Consider the following 14,593-nt stretch of genomic DNA (forward strand, 5'->3'; position numbering starts at 1 on the left):
ATATGAAAATATAACTTGGCTTCCCACGTGAAAAGAAACAAAGCTAGTGACATTTCCATAGAGCCAAATATTTCATCACAAGAACTAAAGTCCTCTGTCTTAGTTCTAGGTCATGTGTCAATAAGAGGGTTGTTATTTTTTAAACCTTGTGTTATGTGACCCAATTGAATCATCTATAATAATTTTTGGGAGTGAACCAGACAACCAGGACCCTCTCTCAAACACAAATGCTGAGGCCGACTCCAATCAGCAGCTGCTTTGTGTTTCTGAATGAGTTGTTGTAATTTAAATGTCTCATCCCATTGGGAACTAAGGGAGGTGACATAACCCAGAAGAAGCTCGGAAGTGAGAGTGTTTGTGGGGGTGGCTGAACTACGTGACCTTTAAGGCCTGCCCTCCAATTCTGTCTTCAGGAGTCAATGGATGTACTTCAGGAGTGTTTGGCGTTCAGGGCAAGCTTCATGGGAGGTTTATTTGAAAGAAAAAGAAAAGTGAGGCTGCAAGTAGGTGGATATGATGAAAGGTTTTTCTTTACATCATCTTCCATGGAAAGTATTTTTAAGTAGCTAGATCAATGGTGAGTGTCTGTTATACTCTGTATTATGAGAAAAGAGGGAGTTCATCTTCTTGGACAAAATCCATACTACAATGCTTGAGCAGCAGTAACAGGCAGAGATGAAGCTGATTCTAGGACTTTGTTTTAATTCCTCTAAGAAGAGTATCACTAAGCACGCTATATTCTGTTGTTTAAAACACAAAATAGAGATAGTTAAAATGGACTTGGGACATGATATACAGAATGCCACTTCAGTATTGTGGTCAAATGAAGGTCATTTGACCTTCATTTGATTAGCCCTCATTAAGATTAAGGGCTAATCTTAATTTTTATTCTGAATTGTACAGAGTCAATTTTTCTGTGTACTAAATGGTATCATTTAGTTAGCATTCAATAATGCCTAAGTAAAAAATTGTATGATTCACTCAACAGATGCAGAAAAGCATTTGATAAGATGATAAGATTCAACACCCTTTTAGGATAAAAATCTTCCACAAACTAGACATATCATATACTCTTCAAAGGAAGAAAATCCTTATTGTTTGCAATAATATGGATAAACCTGGCGGACATTATGCTAAGTGAAATAAGACAGATACAGAAAAATAAATACTGCATGATCTCACTTATATGTGGAATTTTATAAAATCAACCTCTCCAAAGCAGAGAGTAGTTTGGTAGTTACCAGAGGATGGAGGATGGGGAAAAATGAGGAAATGATGAAAGGATACAAAGCTTTAGTTATTTAGGATGAATACACTCTGGAGACTGAATGTACAGCATGGAAACTATTGTTAATAATACTGTATTGTACACTTAAAATTAGCTAAAAGAGTAGACTTATTCTTTCTCACCAAGTGAGTGAAAGTGAAGTCGCTCAGTCGTGTCCAACTCTTAGTGACCCCATGGACTGCAGCCCACCAGGCTCCTCCATCCATGGGATTTTCCAGGCAAGAGTACTGGAGTGGGGTGCCATTGCCTTCTCCGAAAGGGGGAGGGAAAAAAAATAGTATGAGATGATAGGTATATTAATTAGCTTGATTGATTATGGTAATCATTTCACAATGTATATATTTATCAAAATAGCACACTGTATACCTTAAATATACAGTGACAATTTCAATTTGTCAATTATACCTACCTAAGGTTGGAAAAAAAATAAAGAAAAGAATAACTAATATGCTTCCACTTGGAATCTGGCTTGTTGTATTATATTCCAGTTTGAGGAGGAGGGCACAATGTAAGATTTAATTCCTCACATTGGCTAAATATTCCAAGCGAGGTTTTCACTATTTATTGTATTATTAATCTTTAAAGAAAATGTATCAGCATGATCTTTCGTTTTAGCCAAGAGCATTTTATAGATTTATATTCATTCCAGTGAACAGTAGTGTGTACAATAAATATCTTAGAAATTTTCCAGCTAGTTTAGGGCTTTTATCCAAAAGTTAAGATTGCTATCAAAGCTAATATTTATGGAAAGATCATGATGAGATTAAGAAAACATTGAGATTTTGTCTCTACAAAAATAAATGAGATCTCTGGATATAAGGGTCTAATTATCACAGTAGAAAGTCATGTGCCATATTCTAGACTTTATCATGAACTCTGAGTTTATGTTCTAAGTGATATATACTACTAATTTCAATTCCAAAGGATCTAGAAGTTACTCATATTTAATCATTTATGTTATATATTGAACCAATTTCTCACTCTCTGTGAGAAGTGCCTGGTAAGTTTTATGAGCCTGAAATTCCCTCATAGGCCATCTCGTGTGTATCCAAGGATTTTGTGTTATTTGGATCAAGGTGATCTTTTTACAGTCTTTGACATACCCCATGGCTTCCAGTGATTTCTGACGCTCTGTGAAAGTTTGGATTTGGGAGTGCTTGCCAAATGTGTCTTGTGGACACCAGCAGACGTGGAGTCCTGCCCTGCTCTGTTCTTGGCCTCTCTTGACTCCCAAATCCAGGACTGCTGGCAGGATAGTTCATCCATAGCTCAGCTTGGAAGCAAAGCATACCCAACCAAGCCTTAAGGACAGCTTTCAAAATGACCTTTGGAGAGTCAATTTGGGAATCTTCTCAAGCCTTCAACTGGGATTCTTTTTTTCCAAACCAGTGCTGCTGCTTATTTGATGGGCTCAAACTGGAACAATTTCTCAAGTACTCTGAAGATCTCTCTGACCATGAGGAGAGAAGCAGAAATACTTCTGAAGCAGACAGCAGAGAAACCACTGCCTCCACTGATCTCAGAGACCAAAGTGTCCTAGCCAGCAGAGATGATTCAGTCTTATCAACTGCCTCCTACTTTTTCTGGCTTCTGATGGGCTTCAGTCTTGGGTTCTGTTCTGTTTTGTTCGTTTTTTTCTTGTTTTGACTTTGTTTCTATTTTCTAGCTCTTGGCTTAGCTTGGCCTTTGTCTTTTATTGCTGAAATAGAACAGTTTAAAAAACAGTGATTAATGGATTAGTGTGAAATTGGAGGGAGCTTTTCAGAAACCTGTGAAGAGCATCCTTTGCCATATTCTCACATTCACATTCCCATGGCTTGGATAAGACATTAATGCTTGTCAAAGTTGCAAACTCTACATAGTAGAATTGATATTAATATACTTTTTATTTATTCAGGGTTTTGCTTTCTTAAAAAGTTTCTACATATAGTGCCTCATTTGATTCTAGGAATGATGGGTACAGATGATAAGATAAATTTCATTTCAGTATGAAGGACAGTTTTCCATAAACTGATCTGTCCAAAATTGAAACAGCAAACTTCACAAAGAAATGAGTTCCAAGCAATGACGATGTTTGAGTAGGTGGTAAACAATCCCCTCTCAGGGATTTTGTGTAAACAGCCTTGGTTTGGGTGCAATCTTGGATTAAATGATACTATGATGAGGAAAAGAAAGAGAGAAAATGAGAAGAGATATATGTTAATTCAAATATATTGTCTCAGGAGAGAGGAAAAGATGAGAACACAGGTTACAGTTTTCTTAAAATCTTTGGCAAGATTATAGAACTCCCAAATGTAGGCTTGATATACCACATGTAGTTGAGTAATTCACCATTTCTTAGGCTGTGTTTCAAAAGCTCAGTAAGAGTCTGAAATAGTATAGGCTTAAATCATGGTCTCAAGAACTGACCAAAAACTGAAGAGTTAAGGGGCGAGTTAAGTGTAAGTGGGAGCAAGATGCATATGAAGACTGAAGATACGCCCCAGCTATAGAAAGAAGGATGGAGTGGGGAGGGCAGATGTGGAAAACACTGGAATGGCCAAAATGAAGGGAGCAGAATTACCCAACCCAGCACAGGGCGGGGCTAGAATGAGGTCCTGCTGTATTAAACTAGAAACGAATCAACCAAATACCAAACTGGTTTGCATTAGTGCTCCCATAACTGGAAGAAGTACCTCCCTTTTTTCCTCTAAGACTCCAGTGGAATGTTTTAGTAAAATATCCACTTGGCCTAGTCCAACTTTACCTTAAAAAAAATCATTTTTTAAGTTTTTAGAAGAAATTTTTCGAATGATTTTAGGGTTCTGAGGCAGGCAGGTGGGGCAGGGGACCAACACATTTTCCTTTCTGTTTTACCAACATGACTTTTGGAAAGTGTGATATAATATAAGTAACATGTTGCTGTTTGGTCACTCAGTCACGTCCAATACTCTGTGACCCCATGCCCTGCAGCATGCCAGGCTTCCCTGTCTTTCACCATCTCCCAGAGCTTGCTCAAATTCATGAGTTGGTGATGCCATCCATTGTTTATAATGTAACATAAATAACATTACCTTCAAGTCAGTTGCTGTCTTTCATATCTGACTCACATCACATACACGAAAAAAGGTTATGAAAAGTGTTCTTTGCCTAGCTTGGGTACATTTTCTATTGTACACCTGGATTGCCATTGACAGGAATGCCAAGCTAAAAATCCCAGATGTTCTTCAGATTTTACCATGTGTAAATGTGTCACCTGGAAAATGTTCAGGAAAGTTGCTCATTTTTTTTAGGAAAAACTGATTATAAATTACCAACGGCTTCGTAAAATGTTAAGCACCTAGGATTCAGATCTTGCTGTTTTGTTTTGTGTTTTACCATTCTGCAATAAAAGAAACCAGCACTCCTTGGAGGAACATCTAATTCTAGGACTAGAGCAAGAAATATATAAAATGACCCTGGAGCATCTTACCGTGCCAGAAAGTAAGGAAGCTCTCAAAAAGAAAAAAAAAAGGCAAAAACAACTAAACAAAAAGACCCTAAAAAGGCCACAATGATGGAGAACATCAAAGAAATACAGGAGCCAACTTAAAACTCTCCCAATGGCCTAGCCAAAGCTGAAATGATTTGAGCAACAAAGTAAATACAGTTGTATTTGATCATAACCCAAAGTATAAAATAAATATTTATGACTGCAAATGGCTATACGAAAATAGGATTGGTTAAAAAAAATAAATTGGATAAAAAAGACAAATTGTTCATCCAAAAAGAATTCCACATAATTTATGTAGATATTCTGTCCTCAAGGAAATAGAACGTAACTCCCTACTCTGTTAGTTTGGATTGCACATCCGAATTAACATCCTGCCCAAGAGTACTGTATGGAAAAGGTGAAAAAGAGTAGCTTTAGAGTGTAGAAGTTTGACAAATACCATCTGAACAAAGTGGTCAAGGTTAGTATCACAGTTATAAGTCATATGCATAGCATGTGATGAGAGGGCACTTTACCTTCATCTAGAGGCTCTTTAGTTCCTCTTTGCTTTCTGACATCAGGGTGGTATCATCTGCATATCTGAGGCTGTTGATATTTCTCCCAGCAATCTTGATTCCAGTTTGTGTTTCATCTAGCCCAGCATTTTGCACGACATACTCTGCATATAAGTTAAATAAGCAGAGTGACAATATACAGCGTTGATGAACTCCTTTCCCGATTTGGAACGGGTCCATTGTTCTAACTGTTGCTTCTTGACCTGCATATGGGTTTCTCAGGAGGCAGGTATTCCCATCTCTTTAATAATTTTCCACAGTTGGTTATGATACACACAGTCAAAGGCTTTAGCATAGTCAATGAAGCAGAAGTAGATGTTTTTCTGGAATTCCCTTGCTTTTCTATGATCCAACAGATGTTGGCAATTTGATCTCTGATTCCTCTGCCTTTTCTAAATTAAACTTGTACATCTGGAATTTCTTGGTTCACATACTGTTGAAGGATAGATAGCTTGAAGGATTTTGAGCATTACCTTGCTAGTATGTGCCTGCATGCATGCTAAGTCACTTCAGTCATGTCCGACTCTTTGTGACCCTATGGACTGTAACCCACCAAACTCCTCTATCCATGGGATTCTCCAGGCAAGAATACTGGAGTGGGTTGCCATACCCTCCTCCAGGGGATCTTCCCAAATCAGGGATAGAACCCTCATCTCCTGCATTGGCATGCAGGTTTTTTGTTTTTTTTTTTTTTTTTTTTTTTAACCACTAGCACCACTTGGGAAGCACCTGCTAGCATGTGAAATGAGCACAATTGTCTGGTAGTTTGAGCATTCTTTGACATTGCCCTTCTTTGGGATTGGAATGAAAACGGACATTTTCCAGTCCTGTGCCACTGATGTTTTCCAGATTTGCTGGCATACTGAGTGCAGCACTTTATTAGTGTCATCTTTTATGATTTGAAATAGCTTGGATGGAATTCCATCAACTCCACGACCTTTGCTCATAGTGATGCTTCCTAAGGCCCACTTGACTTCACACTCCAGGATGTCTGGCTCTAGGTGACTGATCAACCATCGTGGTTATATGGGTCATTAAGACCTTTTTTGTTCAATTCTTCTGTATATTCTTGCCACCTCTTCTTAATCTCTTCTTCTGTTAGGTCCTTTCTGTTTCTGTGTTTTATAGTGCCTATCTGCATGAAATATTCCCTTGGTATCTCCAATTTTCTTGAAGAGATCTCTAGTCTTTCTGTGGCTCAGATCATGAACTCCTTATTGGAAAATTCAGTCTTAAATTGAAGAAAGTAGGGAAAACCACTAGACCATTCAGGTATAACCTAAATCAAATCTCTTATGATTATACAATGGAAGAGACAAATAGATTCAAGGGATTAGATCTGATAGAGTGCCTGAAGAACTATGGATAGAGATTTGTGACATTATACAGGAGGCAGTGATCAAGATCACCTCCAAGAAAAAGAAATGAAAAAGGCAAAATGGTTGCCTGAGGAGGCCTTACAAATAGCCAAGAAAAGAAGAGAAGCTACAGGCAAAGGAGAAAAGGAAAGATACACCCATCTGAATGCAGAGTTCCAAAGAATAGCAAGGAGAGATAAGAAAACCTTCCTCAGTGATCAATGCGAAGAAATAGAGGAAAACAATACAATGAGAAAGACTAGAGATCTCTTCAAGAAAATTAAAGATACCAAGGGAATATTTCATGCAAAGATGGGCAAAATAAAGGACAGAAATGGTATGGACCTAACAGGAGCAGAAGACATTAAGAAGAGGTGGCAAGAATACACAGAAGAACTGTACAAAAAGATCTTCACAACCCAGATAATCACGATGGTTGATCACTCACCTAGAGCCAGACATCTTAGAATGCGAAGTCAAGTGGCCCTTAGGAAGGATCAACATGAACAAAGCTAGTGGAGGTGATGGAATTCCAGTTGAGCTATTTCAAATTCTTTAAGGTGATGCTGTGAAAGTGCTGCACACAGTGTGCCAGCAAATTTGGAATACTCAGCAGTGGCCACAGGACTGGAAAAGGTCAGTGTTCATTCCAATCTCAAAGAAAGGCAATGCCAAAGAATGCTCAAACTACCGCACAATTGCACTCATCTTACACGCTAGTAAAGTAATGCTCAAAATTCTCCAAGCCAGGCTTAAACAGTAGGTGAACCGTGAACTTCCAGATGTTCAAGCTGGTTTTAGAAAAGGCAGAGGAACCTGAAATCAAATTGCCAACATCCGCTGGATCATTGAAAAAGCAAGAGAGCTCTAGAAAAACATGTACTTCTGCTTTATTGGCTACATCAAAGCCTTTGAACATGTGTATGACAACAAACTGTGGAAAATTCTTAAAGAGATGGGAATACCAGACCACCTGACCTGCCTCCTGAGAAATCTGTATGCTGGTCAAGAAGCAACAGTTAGAACTGGACATATAACAATAGACTGGTTCCAAATTGGGAAAGGTGTACATCAAGACTGTATGTTGTCATTCTGCTTATTAAATTTTATGCAGAATATGTCATGTGAAATACCAAGCTGGATGAAGCACAAGCTGGAATCAAGATTGCCAGGAGAAATATCAATAACCTGAGATATGCAGATGATACCACCCTTATGGCAGAAAGCGAAAAAGAACTAAAGAGTCTCTTGATGAAAGTGAAAGAGGAGAGTGAAAAAGTTGGCTTAAAGCTCAACATTCAGAAAACGAAGATCATGGCATCCAGTCCCATCACTTCATGGCAAATATATGGCAAAACAGTGGAAACAGAGACTTTTGGGGGGGCTCTCCAAAATCACTGCAGATGGTCACTGCAGTCATTAAATTAAAAGATGCTTGCTCCTTGGAAGAGAAGCTATGACAAGCCTAGACAGCATGCTAAAAAGCAAAGACATTACTTTGCCAACAAAGGTCCTTCTAGTCAAAGCTATGGTTTTTCCAGTGGTCATGTATGGATGTGAGAGTTGGACTATAAAGAAGGCTAAGCACTGAAGAATTGATGCTTTTGAACTGTGGTGTTGGAGAAGACTCTTGAGAGTCCCTTGGACTGCAAGGAGATCCAACCAGTCCATCCTAAAGGAAATCAGTCCTGAATATTCATTGGAAGGACTGATGATGAAGCTGAAGCTCCAATCCTTTGGCCACCTGATGCTAAGAACTGACTCATTTGTAAAGACCCTGATGCTGGGAAAGATTGAAGGTGGGAGGAGAAGGGGACGACAGAGGATGAGATGGTTTGATGGTATCACTGACTCGATAGACGCGAGTTTGAGTAAGCTCCAGGAGTTGGTGATGGACAGGAAAGCCTGGCATACTGCAGTCCATGGGATTGCAAAGAGTTGCACATGATTGAATGAGTGAACTGAACTAGTCTTTCCCATTCTATTGTTTCCCTGTATTTCTTTGCATTGTTCACTTAAGGCTGTCTTGCCTCTCCTTGTTATTCTCTGGAACTCTGAATTCTATTGGGTATATTTTTCCTTTTATCCTTTGGTTTTTGCTTCTCTACTTTTCTCAGTTATGTGGAATTGTACTACACTAAAGGCATCTGGTCCCATCACTTCATGGGAAATAGATGGGGAAACAGTGGAAACAGTGACAGACTTAATATTTTTGGGCTCCAAAATCACTGCAGATGATGATTGCAGCCATGAAATTAAAAGACGCTTACTCCTTGGAAGGAAAGTTATGACCAACCTAGACAGCATATTCAAAAGCAGAGATATTACTTTGCCAACAAAGGTCTGTCTAGTCAAGGCTATGGTTTTTCATGTGGTCATGTATGGATGTGAGAGTTGGACTGTGAAGAAGGTTGAGCACCGAAGAATTGATGCTTTTGAAATGTGGTGTTGGAGAAGACTCTTGAGAGTCCCTTGGACTGCAAGGAGATCCAACCAGTCCATTCTGAAGGAGATCAGCCCTGGGATTTCTTTGGAAGGAATGACGCTAAAGCTGAAACTCCAGTACTTTGGCCACCTCATGCGAAGAGTTGACTCATTGGAAAAGACTCTGATGCTGGGAGGGATTGGGGGCAGGAGGAGAAGGGGATGACAGCAGATGAGATGGCTGGATGGCATCACTGACTTGATGGATGTGAGTCTGAGTGAACTCCGGGAGTTGGTGATGGACAGGGAGGCCTGGCGTGCTGCAATTCATAGGGTCGCAAAGAGTCAGACACGATGAGCGACTGAACTGAACTGAACTGAACTGAAGAAATTTCTCTGAGATCAGTTTTTGCTGCTAAGGAAAACCACCTACAGAGATAAGAAGCTTTCTTAATTTTTCTTCATTATTACCTTGAAGATTACTTGTAAAAAGGAATGCTGGATACACACTTCTTGAAGGATTTGTCTGTGAGAAAATTAAAATGTATAATGAAATATGTGCCACTGTATAGAGCATTTATACCAACTCTTTTATGCATTTACCTCTGAAGTGGAGATTAGCTTCTTTCAAAATCCATTTGCAACATTTAAAATACATATATTTTAAGGCAGTAAGCAATGGCACCCCAGTAGTAAGCAATGGCATTCCAGTACTCTTGCCTGGAAAATCCCATGGACAGAGGAGCCTGGTAGGCTGCAGTCCATGGGGTCGCTGAGAGTCGGACACGATTGAGTGACCTCACTTTCACTTTTCACTTTCCTGCATTGGAGAAGGAAATGGCAACCCACTCCAGTGTTTTTGCCTGGAGAATCCCAGGGACGGGGGAGCCTGGTGGGCTGCCGTCTATGGGGTCGCACAGAGGGCTGCCGTCTATGGGGTCGCACAGAGTCGGACACGACTGAAGGGACTTAGCAGCAGCAGCAGCATTCACATTATAGCAAAGTAGCTAGTTGAAAATGAAATGTTAACATGTTGGTTGTTTAGACTGTAGAAGCTATCAGGCAACAAGGGTGAACAATTAACACGAGCCAGCTCAGTTTGCTAAATGTAAATTTCCTCTGAAAGATCAGTGAAGAATGAGCTTCACTTGGTATGGAAAGCAAATGTGTGTGCTTTTTTTTATTTTGTTCAAAATTTTGGCTTTTAAATTATACTGTTTTGAATGAGTTATCTTGAAAAAAAATAAAAGCCATTCAAAATGCTTCAGTTTTACATAGCAAGGTAGGTGTGTCGGATCATAAAATGTCTAAGTTTAAAGTTTATCACTTTAAGAAAGATAAATCAATTGCCAATAAATATGATCACCCTTTGCTTTGAGTGGCTCTTAGAAGAAAATTATCCAAAAGGAGACAAAGCCCTTTTTTTTATGTGTAAAAACCTTGGGAAAGGGGGTTTCAGTGAAGAGTTTGGCTTACTCTGATGGGTAGAACTGAATATGAGATGTGGAAGGGAACATCATAAAAATATAATTTATATACAGTGTATAACCTGACTCTTCACACAATGACATCTATACTGGCCCTGCAAGAGATTCATCCTGAAATGGTAGGCAATAACTGGGACTACTAATCTATGTATCTTCGGGACTCACTGGCGGGTCTAGTGGTTAAAACTGTGCTTCTACTGCAGGGACATGGGTTCGATCCTTGGGGAACTAAAAACTAAGATCTTGCATGCTGTGTGGTGTGGCCAAAAAAAAAAAAAAAAGAAAGAAAGAAATCTATGTAGCTACACATGCAGGAGACAGATGAGAAAACAGGTGCACAGAAAGCCCCAGAAATCTACAATCTTACCGTCATGCAGGGGGTCCTGAACTGGGGCTCTGTCCATCCCTGCCTCTTTTACAAATATTAACCTCAGTAGAGACACCTAACTAGTGTGCTGGGAGACTACAGACACTTAAATGCCTGGTTAAAAACAGTCCATTAGTGAAGTTCAGGTGGATTGATCCCAATTCTTTTCTTGAAGCAGAAGGAAGGAAAGATGCTTCTACCCTTTCATTGTCTCCAGCCGAGACCTCAGAGGCAGGAAAGCTCTGTCTCAACGGTGTCACTTGGCCACACAAATTCGATCTGATGGACTCAGACACGTGTGCAAAGCACAACAAGCTTGTGAAGCAATCACTTGAGGCTCGTGGTGGGAGTCTAGACGTGTTCGGATGCACATTAAGAGCAGGAGACGTGTGCCGCGCATCTCAGCATCTGTGCAGGACCGACATGCTCGCTGCTCCGCCTCAGGCAGAGCCAGCGCAGCATGCCCCCTTGTCTCCAGCTCTGAAACCCAAGTCCTGTGCTGAGGGCCAAAGGAGGGGGCTCTGTGCTCAGCTTGGCCAGCCCTGCTGTGGGCGGCTGCAGAAGCACATCAGTAATAATTTAGCACTCAGCAGCTGCAAGAGCAGGGGTCCCTGCCAAGTGCCAGTCTTTGATTCTCTTCTCTACCAGGCAGTAGCTAGTTCATTCCCTGGGCACCCAGCCACATTTCAGAGAAAGCAGGATGGCTGATGGCTGGGGTCAGCACAGACACCCAGCCCCCTGGACAAACCACCAATATGAACCAGCCTGCACCATTAACAGGGCTGAAGAATTGAGCCATTAGCCTGTAACTAAAAGGATACAGAGAATGATTTACTTAAAGAATTGTATAGCCAGTAAAAAGACAAAAATAAGAAAGTTCTAAATAAACACATTCTAATAAGCAGGATGTGATTTAGAGCCCTTAGCTTGGGGTGGGGGGTCGGGGGGTGGGCATGTTTCTAACGTAAGATCCAGTTTTGTTTACATGGATTCTGGAGCTCCATTGGTTTTCTAATTAAAAAATAAATAAACAATCCACCATTTCCTGTCAGATCCCAAGATCCCAAGGTGCTTCCCTGGAGCCAAAGGGGCATCGGTCATTCCAAACATAAGATAATCAATGGACTGGAGTGTGTGTGTGGGAGGTAGAGTTAATAAAACCTTGGTTGCCTCAGCAGTGTGTGAAAGGCTCCTTGAATTACCACTGCCCAATAGAAAATCTCATTCATATCTTCCCTAGTTTTTCACCCTCAATCTCATCTAGATCAGATCTGATATTTCAACAGCAAGTTCTGTTTGCTGTGGCTTTATTGAGGCCCTCTCTTTTTATTTGAAATGGCAGCCCTTATTCCAACAGACCCCATGGCTTCTGTTTGTGGCAGTCTGGATTTGTGTTTGTTGTCAGCCTAAGGGGTTAAAATTCATTTTAAATAACAGCATGATGGATGCAATCCTGCTTTTCACTTGCCATAGGAACCATTTGGTAATTTGCATTTAAAGTCACAGACCCTATTTGGGTTTAAAAGCAAATTGTATTACAATTAAGCATTTTTTTTTTTAAGGTACAAGGAAAAATAAAATCTTTGGTTAATCGGCAGTGAGCTAATCTAGGCATGTTGCAGAGAAGTTTTGAATGCTAATGATAGGTTAATTCTACAATTTAAAATAGATGAGTGTTATTGCAGTCCCCACATTTTTAACATCTGTATGCATACTTTTTCAAGAAAGAACGAACTTTGAAGCATCCTGTAGTCTTAATCTCTTAGAAGTCCTAAGGGTTGCTTGAGCCAATTAATAAAGAGCCCCCTCACCTGAAGTATTTAAAAGCCAACATTTGTGGTGAACGGGGACCATCAGTTAATCACATATTAGGAATGATTCCTTTGTTCATTGTATGAAAGTAGCTTAGAGGAGATATTCTTAATATTCCCATACACAATATGTATCTTCTCAAAGCCAGACTAATTTCAACAACCAACATTTATATGGCATTTTCTTTTCTGTCTCTTAGAAAACAATTTAAGGGGCTGCACTATATTAGTGGGATTTTCCCTTTTTTTCCTAGTCTTCAAAAGATTTTCCTTTCATCTTCTTTTTCTTTCTCTCCAGCTACAAAATGTGCTCATTACAGTCCTATCTGCCAGCTACAAAAGGGAGGAGACTCCTTCTATTTCAGTAGGTATGAATCTCAATAGCTGCTTTCATCTCCTGAGAGCTCAATTCTGCTCTATTTAATAAAACCTAACACTTCAGTTATCAGAGTCATTAGGAGGAAGCAGGATTGGAAGAAGGAAAGCCTTCATTTTTTTTTTTTCAGTGTCATATATAATTACACCATTTACTTCCCCAATGGGCTCTACTTTTCCATTATCTTTTTTTTTTTTTTTTACTTTCAGAATATTTCTGATGGAAAGTTCATCATGTAGAAAACAAAGACTAAGCAGTAACAACAACAAGAGCAAAAAACACTCCTTCAGAAACCAGAGTAGTTCTAGTGCAAGGCAATTAGCACTCAGTAAGTGCCAGGATGCTATTCATTCCTATATAAACTAAATCCCCCCTGAAATCATTGTCACTTTGTTTATTGTCTTTTACCCTCAACTAAGGTGAAGGGTATTTGATGAGCCAAATTTTCTGTATGGCACAGAATAAAAGGGGTTTAGATTTGATAACTGTAAAGGGCTACAAGTCTCTGTGGACTGCAGATAAGACCAATAAACATTATAAAACGCATCTTCTGAAGGTACAATCAGAAATCCAATATTGCATTAGTACATGAAAATCAACATCAATTAGTTAATTACTTCTAATCAACTGTCTTTTGCTTAAGAAACAGTTGCAATTAATTGAAAGAGCAAAATATCCTGAAAATCATCAGTGTTAGGTCCATAGGGAAGTGGATATCAATCGCTTTCCACCAAGGTCATCCATATTCGGATTCCCCAGAATTCTGAGTTATGAGATGAACCACCAGCTCTTCCTAAATGATATTAATTCATATGATTTAAAAATGAAATCATATCATCCTAGAATTTTTTAATCAGAAGAAACCCTCAAAACCCATATGGTTTGGAAATTGTTTACCTGGAGTTTATCACCTCCTGAATGTTTAAGCTTGATTGTTTGTAGATTTGTGCATACTTTTTGGAAGAGGATCCTTAGGTTTTATCAGTTTTTGTAGCAGATTTATGACCAAGGAAATGTAAAACTTATTCAACTAGTTCATTCTCCATCTCTGCAAGTACTTGCTATATAAAAAGTCTGCATTTTTTCTAATGTTCTAGGCTCTTCCATTAGTTGATCAGTTTGCATACAGTCAGCTAGCATTGTGTGACATTCTCCACATATAGTTGTTAGTTCAGGGTATTTAATGAACAGAATCAGAAACTTTGCAACACAAAGCAATATGTTCTCTATCTTGGTCTCCTAGGTCAACTGCTTTATTATAGCCACATAGATTAATCTGATAATCTTCACTTTTCAGAAATTGTTGGTTCTTATTCGATCTCTCTATAACATATAATATAAATAAATTTTGTGCATTTTTCATAATTTTCAAAGCCTTTTAAAGGTATGCTGAGCTATAATTTTTAGTCTTGATGGACTGAGACTGGAAATGTGAATTTCATTGAGGAGTGAACTG

At 39.3% G+C, this 14,593-nt stretch overlaps 1 protein-coding gene across 1 annotated transcript in view; it reads right to left on the minus strand.

Annotated features, from left to right (window-relative positions):
- The window catches only part of TMEM167A (transmembrane protein 167A), a 91,009-nt gene that overhangs the window by 6,802 nt on the left and 69,614 nt on the right, over window positions 1-14,593 (minus strand). The window lies entirely within an intron of this gene.

The sequence above is a fragment of the Bubalus kerabau genome, chromosome 1 (genome assembly GCF_029407905.1).
Source record: "Bubalus kerabau isolate K-KA32 ecotype Philippines breed swamp buffalo chromosome 1, PCC_UOA_SB_1v2, whole genome shotgun sequence".
Lineage (NCBI taxonomy): Eukaryota > Metazoa > Chordata > Mammalia > Artiodactyla > Bovidae > Bubalus > Bubalus kerabau.